The sequence below is a fragment of the Palaemon carinicauda genome, chromosome 40, assembly GCF_036898095.1.
Source record: "Palaemon carinicauda isolate YSFRI2023 chromosome 40, ASM3689809v2, whole genome shotgun sequence".
NCBI lineage: Eukaryota > Metazoa > Arthropoda > Malacostraca > Decapoda > Palaemonidae > Palaemon > Palaemon carinicauda.
Genome location: NC_090764.1, coordinates 54,856,552 through 54,873,414, shown reverse-complemented (window position 1 = coordinate 54,873,414; position 16,863 = coordinate 54,856,552). Strand labels below are relative to the sequence as shown.

At 42.2% G+C, this 16,863-nt stretch overlaps 1 long non-coding RNA gene across 1 annotated transcript in view; it reads left to right on the top strand.

Annotated features, from left to right (window-relative positions):
* The first annotated feature begins 4,117 nt into the window (after window positions 1–4,117).
* The window catches only part of LOC137632042 (uncharacterized), a 70,277-nt gene continuing 57,531 nt past the window's right edge, over window positions 4,118–16,863 (top strand). The window contains exon 1 of the long non-coding RNA XR_011042004.1: window positions 4,118–4,202. This is a non-coding gene — a long non-coding RNA (uncharacterized lncRNA). The remainder of the gene's footprint in view (window positions 4,203–16,863) is intronic.

The window sequence follows — 16,863 nt, the reverse complement described above, 5'->3', positions numbered from 1 at the left end:
GGCAGCTTATTTCTCGATCTTGACCTTTGACCTAGGGTTTTCAAAATTGAGTTACATCCACTCTTAACACAACAATTAATCCATGGAAGTTTAACTGCTCTATTAGTAAAACTATGACCTCCGCCACGGCAGCTCATTTCTCGACCTTGACCTTTGACCTACGACTTTCAAAATTGAATCACATCCACGTATTAACATAACAATTAATCAAAAAAAATTTCACTACTCTATGAGAAAAATTGTGGCCTCTACCACGGCAGCTTATTTCTTGACCTTTTGCTCAACCTTGACCTTTAATCTAGGACTTTCAAAATTGAATCACTTCCACGTCTAAACATAACAATTAATCCCAGAATGTTTCACTACTTTATGAGTAAAATTGTGGCTAAGAAGTTATTCACACACAAACAAACAAGACAAACAGGGTTGAAAACATACCCTCCTCCCAGCTTCGTTAGCAGAGATAATTACAACTCAAAAGGCTATGGAAGAAAAATAATGATGGTAAAAACACCAGGAGAGAGAAAAAGAGCAATATGGATAGGAGAGCAAACTAAAGTAGAGGATACTCAAACAATATATATGTAAAAGATATGGACATGGACGGGACATATAATGAGAATGACATATTAGATGGGCATTAAGAATATCAGAATAGGTCCCCCTAGGGATTGCAAAAGAAGCAGGGGAGGAAAAGAAGACGTTGGGTTGACGACATAAGAAAGTTTGCTTGTGGTGGACTGGCGTAGAAAGATCATAAACAGACGAAAGTGGGTAATGTTTGAGGGCTTGAAGCCTTTGTTCTGCAGAAGACTACAGGCGGCTGATGATACACACATTATATATATATATATATATATATATATATATATATATATATATATATATATATATAACATATATATATATATATATATATAACATATATATATATATATATATATATATATATATATATATATATATATATATATGGATAAATATCAACACAACATCGTGTTCAAATAGAAATAAATTTCTACCTCATACTTGGGATAGAACGCTAGCCCCTTCTAATGAAAGGCCAGGATATAAGTACCGATATTTGACATGCTTCAAAGTAGGTTATACGGAAAATTTATTTTTCTTTGAAGAGCGTTACCCTTCAGTTATTTTTATTCATGCAACCTATAGCAAAAAATTCGAAAGATTATGCTCTCTCTCTCTCTCTCTCTCTCTCTCTCTCTCTCTCTCTCTCTCTCTCTCTCTCTCTCTCTCTCTCTCTCTCTCTCTCTCTCTCTCTTGTACAGAGTTGGAACAAATGTTATGATATTGAATATAAAGCGATGGTCCTACCATTTTTATCTGAACATTATTGCTGTAAGAAAATACATCCATTGTTCAACATCTGTGTTATATAAGGGAAATTGTCTTACAAGTTATCTTTATATATTGATATTCTTATAAGTATACTGCCTTTACATGGTTTGCTTGTCGAATGTTGGTTGGTTGTAATAGTAGATTGCCTCACCCTGTCCTAGAGACTGACCATATATAGGCTACAACTGATAAGGGCCCAAGCCCCTTCTCCACTCAAGCTAGGACCAGAGAGGGCCAGGCAATGACTGATGATGTCTTAGCAGGTAGACGTATAGGTTTTCTCAAACCCCTCATGCCTAGCTCAGAAAGATGATAAGGTTGCAGACACTAACACACTATCGAGGTAGAGCGGTTCTCGGACACCCATCCAGCAGATTGCCATGCAGGGACGTTTCCTATATACTATCACAACTATTCACATACCATAACAGTATGAGGAGAGGATGGGAGCAGCAACTCTGAATGTGGGGACAATGACTGGAAAAGGGCGGGAGCTGGTTGACCTCATGGAGAGAAGGAAGATTGGAGTGCTGTGTGTGCAGGAGACCAGATGGAAGGGAAATAAGGCAAGAGAGCTAGGCGAAGGTTGTGAAATTTATTACAGTGGAGCAAATATGGAAGGAAGAAATGGTGTAGGAATAATATAATCGAAAGATTTGAAGGAGAGTTTGATTGGAGTGAATAGGAAAAAATGACAGAACTATGAGTTTAAAACTGGGACTGGGAGCACATCGACCCCACATAAAAGTGGGAAAAGATGCAGACAAAAAAGAAGAAGAACCCTTAACATACCCTAACAGTAATGTATATAGCCTATGTATACACACACACATACACACACACACACACACACACACACACACATATATATATATATATATATATATATATATATATATATATATATATATATATATATATATATATATATATATATATATATATGTGTGTGTGTGTGTGTGTGTGTGTGTGTGTGTTACACTAAAGGATTAATGAGGTGGAATCATTTAAATATTTAGAAACTATTGTCTAATACTGGATCTTTAGAATTTGAGTTTCAAGAAAGGTTGAAAAAAGCAAATCAAGCAATGACTAGGTTAAGTATAATCTGGAAATCAAATCCCCTGAAATTACATAAAAAAAATCTACCTATATATCACTTTAGTCAGATCGCTGTCACTGTACGGACATGAGTCGCGGTATGACAATGAAACAATATCCAACAGATTTTGGAGTTTTGAGAACAAAGCCCTCAGAAGAATATTGGGAGTTAAATGGCAGGAAATTATTAGAAATTAAACCATAAGCGAGTGCCTCATGTAGATGAGATCATGGTGAAAGGTAGATGGAGATCATTTGGGCATGCTCATCGCACTCCCCAAACCTTCAACTGGGCTCCACGAGGCACTAGAAGAGTTGAAAGACCCAGGTCGACATGACTGAGGGCTATAAAACGTTAAGTAAGAGATGATGATTGGAGAAGTATTGATTTAAAAGTTCAGACAGAGACGACTGGCGGAATCTAACCGAGATACTTTGTCAATAGGCCTAGTAGATGATGATAACACTAAAAGAAAAGAAATATATATATATATATATATATATATATATATATATATATATATATATATATATATATATATATATATATATATATATATATATATATATATATATATATATAAAATCAGATACTTGATCTTTATTATATTGGAGATATACCTGCCAGTATTGCCATACTGAATAAATGGAGTTCAGAATGAAACTGAATAGCTGATCAACGAAGAATTGAGCCAAAAATTCAACATGAATTTATGGTCAATCTGTTGCCTTCCCATGAATTAAATCATATAAAATTATCGAATTGTCATTATTGCTCAGAATAATAAGTTACTATGTGTAGGCCTAAGACTATAATCTTTCAGTTCATTCGAATGAATGTGACTACCTTGAAGGTGCTTAAAACAGATGATAAAATGCCTAGCAAAGGGGAATGGAAATCCTGCGAGTGCTAAATCCCTTCTATATAGGCTAGGTTGTAGTAGCTGCGCTACTATGAGTCTATAATAGGCTACATACTGTACTTTCACACGCATCATCCTTATGATCCTGGGTAGATATTTTGTTGTATAAAACAACTTTACACAAATCATGCAGTTGTAACTAAAATAATATTATTAATAATAAAAAAAAACATTCGTTCAAATTATACATTAATGTTTTAACATCGTTTAATTTCGTGCGTGATGACATTACTTGTAAATTGGGGGCTTAATGTCATGCCGAGGACTATGATAACTGATTGTGGGAGAAATTTTACATCTAAGCCTACTATTTACCAGGCTATCGTATCGCTTGTCCTCATTTAACATAAACCAACACTAAGTTTAATTGACGTGGGTCGAGCAGCTTTAACTTCACTGCAATAGCTAAAACGACAATAATAAATTACACAAATTGGAAATTCTCAGGCAGAAAGATAAGAAGATATAACATCGTGTCTACTTTTCCAAACCAAAAATTATAGTCTCGAAACGAAAAATAAGAAAGGTGTCATTGCTTACTTTCGATTAAAATATATATAGAATGTTTGACTTTATATTTTGTAAATGAAATTGTGTTGATTATTCTCAATTATTATCGGGAATAGGGTAATCTAGCAATTCCCTACATTTTGATGTTGCTGAAAAAATACTGGAACCTAATGTCCTAATCATCAACGTACTGTGACTTTGGTACTCTAGATATAATTTCGTTAGTGTTATCGTGTGAAAATGACCATATCCGTTGTTATTATGCTCCGGTGAATTCAATTAATCTTTGTTAACGACCTTGTGCCTAAGGTATGTTCATGTATGTACTTTTTTATTGTAATTTCTGCTGAATTATTTGCTACTGCCAGACTAGGCTAATGTGACCCCCTAACTTGTCCGGTAATGTTTAGGCCTACTATGAACCTATTAGGCATATACAGTATACGTGTATTTCCACCAACTCATTGTGGCCACATCCATTCTTTACATATTTGTCTGTACTAATAATGAATAGTCTTAATTGTGTTTTTTAAATACAGTATACGAACTTAGGCCTATCAATTCAGTAGCCGTGAATGGTCCCCCAGTCCTAACGCCGTTCTTCGTAAATCCAATCCGATTGGGCCTGCTGTTGAGCTTTAGTTTTAATGAAATCAGTGTAATATGCTTGGCCTAAAGTAATCCTATTTGGTATTGTTGTACTGTATTACAGGGCAATGTAACCTAGGGAAAAAACTACTTTTTTCTATAGAATAAAATTTCACCTTAAGAAAATGTCACTCGTTCCTGTCGTAAATGAATAGTTTCAGAACTATATATATATCTATATACAACGATAAAGGGGGTTTGCCCCTGGCAAGAGGCTGTGACCTGGGAAGGGGGTCCGGGGCTTGCCCCCGGCTAGGGGATGTTACCTGCGACCCTTCGGTTTCGTTGTAGTGTATTACAGGGCAATATAACCTAGGAAATCAACTACTTTTTCTAATAGAAAAAATTACGCTCTCTTCGAAAATAACACTCGTTCCCGTCGCAAATGAATAATTTCAGAAATATATATACATCTATATCCTCCGATAATGGGGGACCCCCAGTGGGAACTCGGGGTTTTGGGTGGGTAAAATATACTGGGGAATCGATATTTAAACGTAAAACAAGCCTTTTCTTCTCTATAAATTACCTTCTTGTATGTATTAAAACCGGAGGAAAATACAAAACAGTATAACTGGATAAACTTTGGAAGAGCCGTTTCAAAGATTATTTCATGAAAAAATACAGTAACCAGTGCTGTCATCTTCTGATGTAGATCAAATGTTAGCATTCCATGCTAACATTAGCACCCATTTGTACGTACGTTCGTGCGTACCAGTTTTCTGTCTGCGCAAATATCACTCCCCTGCGCAGAAGTTTTTCCCTCCTCCCCCAATTACTCTTTTTATTATCGTATTATTATCTCATTTTATATTCCCATTCAATATTATTTATCATACATTCCATTTTATCTTCCTATATTGGGTTTATTTGTTTGGTTATATACTTTTCTCTCCCCGGTTTCACATAAATACTTGCTCTGGACTAGTTTCCCTATCCAGTTCATTCACGGTAAAATCATCTCATTTTATATTCCCATTCAATATTATTTATCATTCATTCCATTTTATCTTCCTATATTGGGTTTTTTTCAATATTAATCTTACCCGATGATCATGTAGCTGTCAACTCCGTTGCCCGACAGAAATCTACGGTCGGGATACGCCAGCGGTCGCTATCCAGGTGGGGGTGTACACAACAGCGCCATCTGTGAGTAGGTACTCAAGTACTTCTTGTCAACAAGAACTCAATTTTTCCTCTGTCGTGCCGCCGGCAAGACCTACTTGGATACGCTGTTGATTTTGGAGTCTTTGTTCACGATTTGGTGATGTATTTGCTCTAAAGTTATAGCCTTCGCTATTCAGGAAGCTTTATCCTTAGCTTAGCAAGCTTTTGGAATTAATTTGGTTCATTGGTTAACGAACTTTGCTTAATTTTGGAATCCCCCCTTGACTACTTCTAAATTCAAGATGTCTGACCAGTCCCAAGTTCCTAAATACAGGCAGTGTAGTGTTAGGACTTGTACTAGGCGTCTTCCGAAGGCCTCTATTGATCCTCACACCGTATGTTCCAATTGTAGGGGTAAATCCTGTCAATTGGAAGATCGATGTGGGGAATGTGCTGGGCTTTCGGAATTCGATTTTAACGAATTCCTTAGATATGCACGTAGGTTAGAGAAGGAGAGAGATAGGAGGAGTTCTTCTCGCTCTGTGGATTTTTCCTCTCCCCATGCCCCTCAACCTTTTCCTTCCCCTGTGGTGGTGACTCCCGAACCTGCTACGAGTGCTCAGCCTGTAATGGCTGATATGTTGCGTGCCATTCAGGCTCTCGGTGATAAGGTGGAGTCATTAGTTAGTGACCGTAATCAGCTCTTGGCAGATGTCAGAGAGCTGAAAGCGAAGAGTGCAGTGGGAAGTGTTAGTGCTAGTGATGTGCAAAGTGTCAGTGTCAGTGTTGCGCATGAGGGTACATCTGTGCGTGCCAGTCGTCCTCCCAGTCCGGGACCTCTTGCAAGCTCCCAAGCCCAGGGGAGAAGCAATGTCGAAGGACCAAAGGGTTCGGCAGGCCTTGATCGGCGCATGGATGTATCCTCAGTGGTTGCGGACGTATCTGTTAAGGATCGTCCCATCCACATTCAGACGAATGAGCCCTTACATTCCTCGTCTGTGGAAGAGGTTTCCAGGAGGAAACGGTGGACCAAGGTCTCACGACCGCTCAAACGTAAGGTCCCTTCCGAGCGAGTCCAACAGCCCAGGTGTAGCCACTGGGTTAGTTCGGACTCGCCGCAGTCATCTGATGACTGCACACCTCCCAAGAGAGGTAGAGTGGTCCCTCAACAGGCTACTGCTCCGTCTGTTGTTGCTCCAACCACAGTAGACCCTAAGTGGTCCATGCTGCAGACTATGCAGTCTCAGCTTGCGGCATTCATGCAGGAGTATCATGCCGAAAAGGTTAACACCTCTCCTGTTAACCTACAACCCGCAGAGATTGTGCGCTCGGCAGATACTGCGGCTGCCTGCTCCCACACACCACCTGTGAGAGCTCCTCCACCAATGCGCAGTCCTCCCTGCCAGACGCATGTTCTTGCTGCACCATCTGCTAACATGCGTGAGCTGCCGCATCAGGAGTTGCCGGGTTCCAGCACCATGCGGCATTCTCCTCAGCCCATGCAGCATGCTCTGCATACCTTACAGCATGGTCCGCATACCATGCAGCATGAGCCGCATACCTTACAGCATGCTCTGCATACCATACCGCATGCTCCTCAACCCACCGCAGCCCTGCCCACACACCAGCCCTCAGCTTTTGTTGTTGCCTCCTCGCAGACCCTCCAGCAGCGGCATGATGTTGGATCCGCAGGTACGCATGCACCCGTTCTGCCGGATTCAGCCGTTCAGCTTTCTGCTCTGCCTTTGCCACTTACAACTCAGCTTTCGGATGATGGTGTATCGGATGATGAAGCTGCACATCTGGATGACCCTCACTCTGATATTGAAGGACACAAGTCTACGCCTCCATCCTTAGACTTTCGCAAAGTCCTTGCCTTGTTCAGGGACTTGTATCCTGAGCAGTTTGTGTCTGCAACCCCTTGTTCTCCTCCCTCCGAGTTTGCTCTGGGCATGCAGTCTGCTGCGCCTGCCTTCACCAAGCTTGTTCTCGCCAGATCATCTAGGAGAGCTTTGAGGGTTATGGGGGACTGGTTGCATTTCAAGAAGCAACTGGGAAGGACTTCGTTTGTCTTTCCTCCTCCCAAGCTTGCTTCTAAGTCGAGCGTCTGGTATGCCACGGGAGAGGAACCCGGCTTGGGGGTTCCTGCCTCTGCCCAGGCCGACTTCTCAAGTCTGGTTGACTCTCCCCGCAGGTTGGCTATGAGACGTTCGAAGATCTGCTGGTCCTTTTCCGACTTAGATCATCTGTTAAAGGGAGTCTTTCGTGCCTTCGAGATATTCAACTTCCTCGATTGGTGTTTGGGAGCCTTAAGCAGGAAGACTTCCCCTTCAGATAAGGACTCGGCCATGCTGATCATGTCTAGCATGGACAAGGCAATTCGGGATGGGTATGGCGAACTTGCGGCTTCGTATGTCTCAGGAGTCCTTAAGAAGAGAGAACATCTTTGCTCCTTCTTATCAGCTGGTATCACTCCTTGCCAGAAGTCAGAGCTGTTGTTTGCTCCTCTCTCCAAGTGTCTGTTTCCGGAGGAGCTTATTAAGGGGATGGCTGCCTCGCTTATCCAGAAGGATACTCATGATCTGATGGCATCTTCTGCACGTAAGGCTAAAACCTTACCTTCCGTGCCTAGACCCTTCCGCCCTGCAGCAGTTGACACACCTGCTTCTAGGTTCATCCCGCCCTTTCGTGGCAGAGCCTCCAGCAGAGGAGGTACCCGTGCAGACAGTCACCGTGGCAAGTCCAAGAAGGGTTCCAAGTCCGCAAAAAGCAAGTTTTGACTCCCTTCCTCTCCAGACAGCAGTAGGAGCCAGACTCAAGACCTTCTGGCAAGCTTGGGAGAGCAGAGGTGCAGACGTTCAGTCTGTGAAGTGGCTAAGGGAGGGATACAGAATTCCGTTCTGCCTCAATCCCCCTCTAGCTACATCTCCCATCAACCTCTCTCCCAACTACAAGGAGAAGGACAAGAGGCTAGCGTTGCATCAAGAGGTGTCGCTCTTGCTACAAAAGGAAGCGGTGGTCATAGTCCGGGATCATCAATCCCCGGGCTTTTACAACTGTCTCTTCCTGGTAGCCAAAAAGACAGGAGGTTGGAGACCGGTGCTGGACGTCAGTGCTCTCAATGCTTTTGTCACCAAGCAGACGTTCACGATGGAGACGACGAAGTCGGTCCTAGCAGCGGTCAGGCAGGAGGACTGGATGGTCTCGTTAGACCTGAAAGACGCATACTTTCACGTCCCCATCCATCCAGACTCCCAACCTTTCCTAAGATTCGTCTTTGGAAAGGTTGTGTACCAGTTCCAAGCCCTGTGCTTTGGCCTAAGCACGGCATCTCTTGTGTTTACCAGACTGATGAGGAATATTGCGAAATTCCTTCACTTGGCAGACATCAGAGCCTCCCTCTATTTAGACGACTGGCTTTTAAGAGCTCCCACAAGTCGTCGCTGTCTGGAGAATCTCAGATGGACTATGGATCTGACCAAGGAACTGGGCCTCCTGGTCAATTTAGAGAAGTCCCAGCTCGTCCCATCTCAGACCATTGTCTACCTGGGTATGGAGATTCAGAGTCGAGCTTTTCGGGCTTTTCCGTCAGCCCCAAGGATCAATCAAGCCCTAGAATGCATCCAGAGCATGCTGAGAAGGAACCGATGCTCAGTCAGGCAGTGGATGAGTCTAACAGGGACACTTTCATCGCTGGCCCTGTTCATCGAGTTAGGGAGACTCCACCTCCGCCCCCTTCAGTATCATCTAGCTGCTCACTGGATAAAGGACATGACGCTAGAGACGGTCTCAGTTCCTGTTTCCGAAGAGATGAGGTCTACTCTAACGTGGTGGAAGAACAGCATTCTTCTCAAGGAAGGTCTACCATTGGCTGTTCAGACCCCCGACCACCGTCTCTTCTCGGACGCATCGGACACGGGCTGGGGTGCGACACTGGACGGACAGGAATGCTCGGGAACATGGAATCAGGAGCAAAGGACACTTCACATCAATTGCAAGGAGTTGTTGGCGGTTCATCTGGCCTTGATAAACTTCAAGTCCCTCCAGCTAAACAAGGTGGTGGAGGTGAACTCCGACAACACCACAGCCTTGGCTTACATCTCCAAGCAGGGAGGGACGCATTCGAGGAAGTTGTTCGAGATCGCAAGGGACCTCCTCATTTGGTCAAAAGATCGAAAGCTCACGCTGGTAACGAGGTTCATTCAGGGCGATATGAATGTCATGGCAGATCGCCTCAGTCGGAAGGGTCAGGTCATCCCCACAGAGTGGACCCTTCACAAGAATGTTTGCAGCAGACTTTGGGCCCTGTGGGGTCAGCCAACCATAGATCTGTTCGCTACCTCGATGACCAAGAGGCTCCCGTTGTATTGTTCTCCGATTCCAGACCCAGCAGCAGTTCACGTGGATGCCTTTCTGCTGGATTGGTCCCATCTCGACCTGTATGCATTCCCGCCGTTCAAGATTGTCAACAGGGTACTTCAGAAGTTCGCCTCTCACAAAGGGACACGGCTGACGTTGGTTGCTCCCTTCTGGCCCGCGAGAGAATGGTTCACCGAGGTACTGCAATGGCTGGTCGACGTTCCCAGGACTCTTCCTCTAAGAGTGGACCTTCTGCGTCAACCTCATGTAAAGAAGGTACATCCAAACCTCCACGCTCTTCGTCTGACTGCCTTCAGACTATCGAAAGACTCTCAAGAGCTAGAGGCTTTTCGAAGGAGGCAGCCAGAGCGATTGCCAGAGCAAGGAGGACATCCACTCTCAGAGTCTATCAGTCTAAATGGGAAGTCTTCCGAAGCTGGTGCAAGGCCAATGCAGTTTCCTCAACCAGTACCACTGTAACCCAGATTGCTGACTTCCTGTTACATCTAAGGAACGTAAGATCCCTATCAGCTCCTACGATCAAGGGTTACAGAAGTATGTTGGCAGCGGTTTTCCGCCACAGAGGCTTGGATCTTTCCACCAACAAAGATCTACAGGACCTCCTTAGGTCTTTTGAGACCTCAAAGGAACGTCGGTTGTCCACTCCAGGCTGGAATCTAGACGTGGTCCTAAGGTTCCTGATGTCATCAAGATTTGAACCGCTCCAATCAGCCTCTTTTAAGGACCTCACATTAAAAACTCTTTTCCTGGTGTGCTTAGCAACAGCTAAAAGAGTAAGTGAGATCCACGCCTTCAGCAGGAACATAGGTTTCACATCTGAAACGGCTACATGTTCCTTGCAGCTCGGTTTTTTGGCTAAAAACGAGCTTCCTTCCCGTCCTTGGCCTAAATCGTTCGAGATCCCAAGCCTGTCCAACTTGGTGGGGAACGAACTGGAGAGAGTACTTTGCCCAGTTAGAGCTCTTAGGTACTATCTAAGAAGGTCAAAGCCATTACGAGGACAATCAGAAGCCTTATGGTGTGCTATCAAGAAGCCTTAGCTACCAATGTCTAAGAACGCAGTTTCTTACTACATCAGGCTTCTGATTAGAGAAGCACATTCTCATCTGAAGGAAGAAGACCTTGCTTTGCTGAAGGTAAGGACACATGAAGTGAGAGCTGTGGCTACTTCAGTGGCCTTCAAACAGAACCGTTCTCTGCAGAGTGTTATGGATGCAACCTATTGGAGAAGCAAGTCAGTGTTCGCATCATTCTATCTCAAAGATGTCCAGTCTCTTTACGAGAACTGCTACACCCTGGGACCATTCGTAGCAGCGAGTGCAGTAGTAGGTGAGGGCTCAGCCACTACATTCCCATAATCCCATAACCTTTTTAACCTTTCTCTTGAATACTTTTTATTGTTGTTCTTTGGGTTGTACGGTCGGCTAAGAAGCCTTCCGCATCCTGGTTGATTTGGCGGGTGGTCAATTCTTTCTTGAGAAGCGCCTAGGTTAGAGGTTGTGATGAGGTCCTTTAGTATGGGTTGCAGCCCTTTATACTTCAGCACCTAAGAGTCGTTCAGCATCCTAAGAGGACCGCTAGGCTCAGTAAGGAAGACGTACTTAAAAAAGGCAGAGTAATGGTTCAAGTCGACTTCCTTACCAGGTACTTATTTATTTTATGTTTGTTATTTTGAATAACTGATAAAATGAAATACGGGATACTTAGCTTCTTTGTTAACATGTATGCTGGTCTCCACCCACCACCCTGGGTGTGAATCAGCTACATGATCATCGGGTAAGATTAATATTGAAAAATGTTATTTTCATTAGTAAAATAAATTTTTGAATATACTTACCCGATGATCATGAATTAAAGGACCCACCCTTCCTCCCCATAGAGAACCAGTGGACCGAGGAGAAAATTGAGTTCTTGTTGACAAGAAGTACTTGAGTACCTACTCACAGATGGCGCTGTTGTGTACACCCCCACCTGGATAGCGATCGCTGGCGTATCCCGACCGTAGATTTCTGTCGGGCAACGGAGTTGACAGCTACATGATCATCGGGTAAGTATATTCAAAAATTTATTTTACTAATGAAAATAACATATTTCTTTTCTTTGGTTATTTCCTTTTCACTCCTCTGTTTCCCATAAATACTTTCTCTGGACTAGTTTCCCTATTTAGTTCATTCATGTTTACCCGCTAGTCTTCTTTGTTTTTCCCTTAACCAATCACCAACCTATGCCTATTCAGATATCTCCCTACCCCCCCTTCCTTTATCTCTTGCAGAGGTCTGATCATACCCTTTCCTCCAATGCCTTTTTCGTTGTAACCTTTGACCTGGTAAGACGTGCGTCATTTCAAGTGCGATTTATTTTTTCGTATTTTTTGATGGAGGAAGTTATAGAAACTTGTAATGGCTGCAGTATTCCGTACCTAAAAGCAGTGGCTAAATTCCATGGTGATTTTTATGATTCTTCAGTTAATGTTGATTATTTCCTTAAATCACACAACGTTATTCCTCAACGTTTACAGTGCCCCAAGTGCCGTTCTGTTTTATCTTATAGGTAAGACATTCACATGTTTTATTGCAATTCTGAATCCATCATACCTAAAACTAAGAAGAAACGTCGTTGTGGTTATACCGTTACTGCCTATAAAGGTACATTTTTGGGCAAAAGTCGTCTACCCCCATGGAAGATAATATCATTTGCCAACCACTTTTTGCATAAACATCCGGACCATGAGACCCTCATGCATGGTATCGACATATCTTCGAAAATACTTCTTCAATAATCAAGAGGCGATTGGTGGTGATGGAGTAACAGTTGAAATAGACGAATCTCATTTTTGTAAAGCTAAATACAACCGTGGTAGACCGTTAAGTGCCATATGGGTCTTTGGGGGTATTGAACGTGTATCCAAGAAATTTTTCATTATCCCTTTAGTTCCCCCCCTTTCTACTAAACGAGATGCTGCTACTCTAATTCTCCTCATTCAGAAATATATTAAATCTGGTAGTGTTATTATTAGTGAATAAGTGGGCTGCATACAACTCCCTTTCGGAAATTGGTTACGAACTTAAGTCTATTAATCATTCGGAACATTTCGTTGACCCCCTAGACCCAACCATCCATACTCAAAATATAGAACGGCTCTGGAGAGAAGTGAAGGAGTGGGTTCAGAGACCTGGAATGAAGACTGAATATATCAAGCAATATTTTTCCAGGTTCTTTTTTACCCACTACTATCCAGAACATACGTTACTGCACCACTTTTTCATTACTGCCAGTCGCCTCTACCCTCCTTTACAACAACAGACAATGGACCCCCTCGACCCACAAGACCCCGATGACCCCCATCCATCCACATCCCAGTCATAGGAGTTAATCCGTCAGTCTCACCCTCCCGTGACCCTCAAGTTTCGTCGTTTTCTTCATAAAAGTAAGTCATTCCTCAATAGTCATTATATGTGTTTTGTGACCTGGGTACTTCTAGGCAAGGTTAGGTGGGTTTGGTAGGTTCTGTGCCCTTTCTGTACTATTTATATATTGTGTAATAGTTATATGGAAAAATTATTTAATGTACGTATGGAAATATTTAGCATTTCTACCGCTAGTAATGTCATCGTGTCGTTGGTAACTCTGTGTACCATTCGTCATCGTTGGTAACTCTGTGTACCATTCGTCATCGCTGGTAGTACTGTGAATCATTGGTATCGTTGCTAATGTTATCGTTCTCATTACATTCGTAAGAGAAGTGACAACGTTGAACAAGTTCTTATATTTAAATATTTTAACACAACATATATGTCAACAGTGATAATATTTGGTAAATTTGTATTGTATTACAGGGTGTGATTTTCGCACAGGAAATATATGATTTCCTATAGTAAATAACGTGATTTAACCGGTTTTCACCTTCATTTCATCCGTAATAACATCAACCAATTCGTCAACTTAAAGTTAGTCGGATTGGTTGATCTGTTTGATTCCGGTTGAAATGAAGGTCAAATTCGGTTAAATCACGTTATTTACTATAGGAAGTCATATATTTTCTGTGTGAAAATCACACCCTGTAATACAATACAAATTTACCAGGTAGGGTGGGTTTGTTAGGTTCTGTACCCTTTTGTACCCTTTTATGTATTGTGTAAAGGGTATATGGAAAAATGCTTTAAAATACACATGCTAATATTAGCGTAGCATTGCTAACGTTAGCAATGTTAGCGTAACATTGCTAATGTTAGCGTGCTCAGTACATACGTTCTTGATGAGTGAAGTGAGGATGGAATTTGAACAAGAGCCATTATATTTAAACATTTCAACTAAAAATATATGTTTTCCTATAGAAAATAACGTGATTTAACCGGTTTTCACCTTCATTTCATCCACAACAACAACAACCAGTTTGGCTACTTGAAGTTAGGTGAACTGGTTGTTCTGTTTGTTTGCAGTTGAAATGAAGGTCAAATTCGGTAAAATCACGTCATTTCCTACCGGAAAACATATATTTCCTGTTCGAAATGAGAATCTGTAATTCAGTACAACTTCACCTCCTATTTCCCCACCCAACCAGAATTGCATTACTTTACCAGGCAAGGATTAGTGATACTTCCCTATTGCGACCTCCCTCCCCCCACTCCCTTCATTCATATAGCAGTATTTCAGGAATGGGCTTTTAAGCCTATGCAGAATGATGGGGGAACTCAGATAATTGAAGAGAACCTTGAAAATAGGCCTACACAATTTAGGATCCCACAGCCTATAGTCAGTGGCTACTATTAATGTACAGTAGTTAGAAATTTCAAATAGAAATTTCCGTTTTGCGCCTAGCGTCACAATATGTCTTAAGTTCCATTGTGATCTTGAACCGTGCTATGGAAAACTCTTCTTAGTTGATAAAAATTCTGATAGATGGTGTATAGGTAAAATTGTTGAATTGTGCAATAAATGGGTTTAGAAAATAAGATTGATTTGAAAGTATTTATTGGTGTTTTGAATCTTTTTAATGGCAGAAATCCATAGTTTTTAAGTTATGATAGGACGACTATCATAACTGAAAAGCTATGCCCTTCTGTTAGGTATTGTCATTTAATTACGTTCGAAACACCTTAAAATGTTGTGTACTAATTATTTTGATATTTAAATAGTTTTTTCTAGGTATTGTTATATTAAAACACAAGGGGCAAAGTTTACCAATAAAAAATTGGAATATGTATAGAAAAACTTGTTTTCTTCGAAAATGCCTTCTATTTGTAGCAAATAAGTAGTTAATAAGATATACCCTAATATATCTGGTAATGGGAGCACCCAGTGGGAACCGGGGGTTTTGGGTGGGGAAAATTTACTGGGGAATCTGTAAATAATGGTAAAACTAACCTTTTCTTCACTACACATTATTCTCTAGGACGCATAATAAATCCACGAAAATTTGCACAAAATAGGATGATCCTAGGTAAAACCTCAAAAGCATGATGCACTCGATATTAAAGAATAATCATCTACATTGAAAAAGCATGTGAAAAGCTATACAAAGTATAGTTGTTCCGTAACTGAAATACAAACCACGCTATTTACATGGGGTGATTACTTTGGCGCAGCCGATGACGAGCCATAAAGTTTTAACGAGGGTTTCCTACCCCACCGCTAGTTAGCGGGAGGGTAGGGAGGGGTAGCTAGCTACCCCTCCCCCTCACACACACCGGAGAATACTCCACTTTACTTTTGGCTCGGATAGTGATCGGAGGTCTCCGCTCCTATCCTCACTTGATGGCCATTATTGTTTTGTCTTTTAACTTAACTTTTCTTATACTTAATATATTTAAACATTACTGATGTTTATATATATTTTTGTGTATAGAAAATAGTAAGTTTCCTTTGCTTTCGGTGTTGTGCGGTGTGTGTTGTGTACGTCTACTAGAGTTTCGCCGGCTTAGGCCACCACGATCTTTTCGTGATCACGGCCTTTCACTTCTTGGCCACCATGGTTGCCTTTCGTGGATACCGGCCCTTCTCTTGAGGTCGTTCATCTCTTACTCCGTACTACACCTAATATAGCTTCTCAGAACCGAGTCGCTATTTTATCTTATTTGTCTCAATTATTTTTACGAATATAATTGTTTTAACTTTTCTGCTCAGGGCTCACGTCCCTTCGGGGGTCGGTGATCCTTGGAACATTCAAAGTCAGTTGCATAATTATCTTGTTATAATTCTGTTTTGTCAACTTTCGTCCCCCCCCCTCACCTGGGCATGCCGGGTGGGAGAGGGGGGGCGCATACCTTCTTTTGTTTTTATGTTCTTTCCTTCGGGGTTTCTCTTCGGAGTTTCACCCGGGGGAATTTCTGTTAAATAATTATTCTGTTTTATTTTCCAGTTTACGATGCTGTTTCTTCGTGCCTGTTGTGTGTGCCTTTGAAGCAGAGCTGTCCTGTTTATCCTGGGGAGTCGGCTTCGCCGCCGTCTCTCAAGGCATTCATGAGGGGCGTTTCCTTCTCTTAGAAGTTCCCCCGTGATTGCTGCCAGCTCTTCATTGCATCCTAGAACGATAAGGAGGTTCGCCTCCAGGGTAGATAATTAACTTCCCTTTTACTTTTCCCTGGTCCTTGGCGGTTATGCTCTTGGGGCTGAGCGACTGCTTTGTGACTTGCTCAAGGGGCTGAGCGGTTGCAAGGCTAGACCATGGTACTAGCGACTATGCTCTCGGGGCTGAGCGGTCACTTCTGTAGCTATGCTCAAGGGGCTGAGCAGCTGCAGGATCAGTCCGGCCCTCTCTCGTTCGCGAGGGAGGCCGCACTAGGGCTCCTCCTCGGATGATTGCTCCTTTTGTCTCTTCTACGAAGTGTCCCCTCCC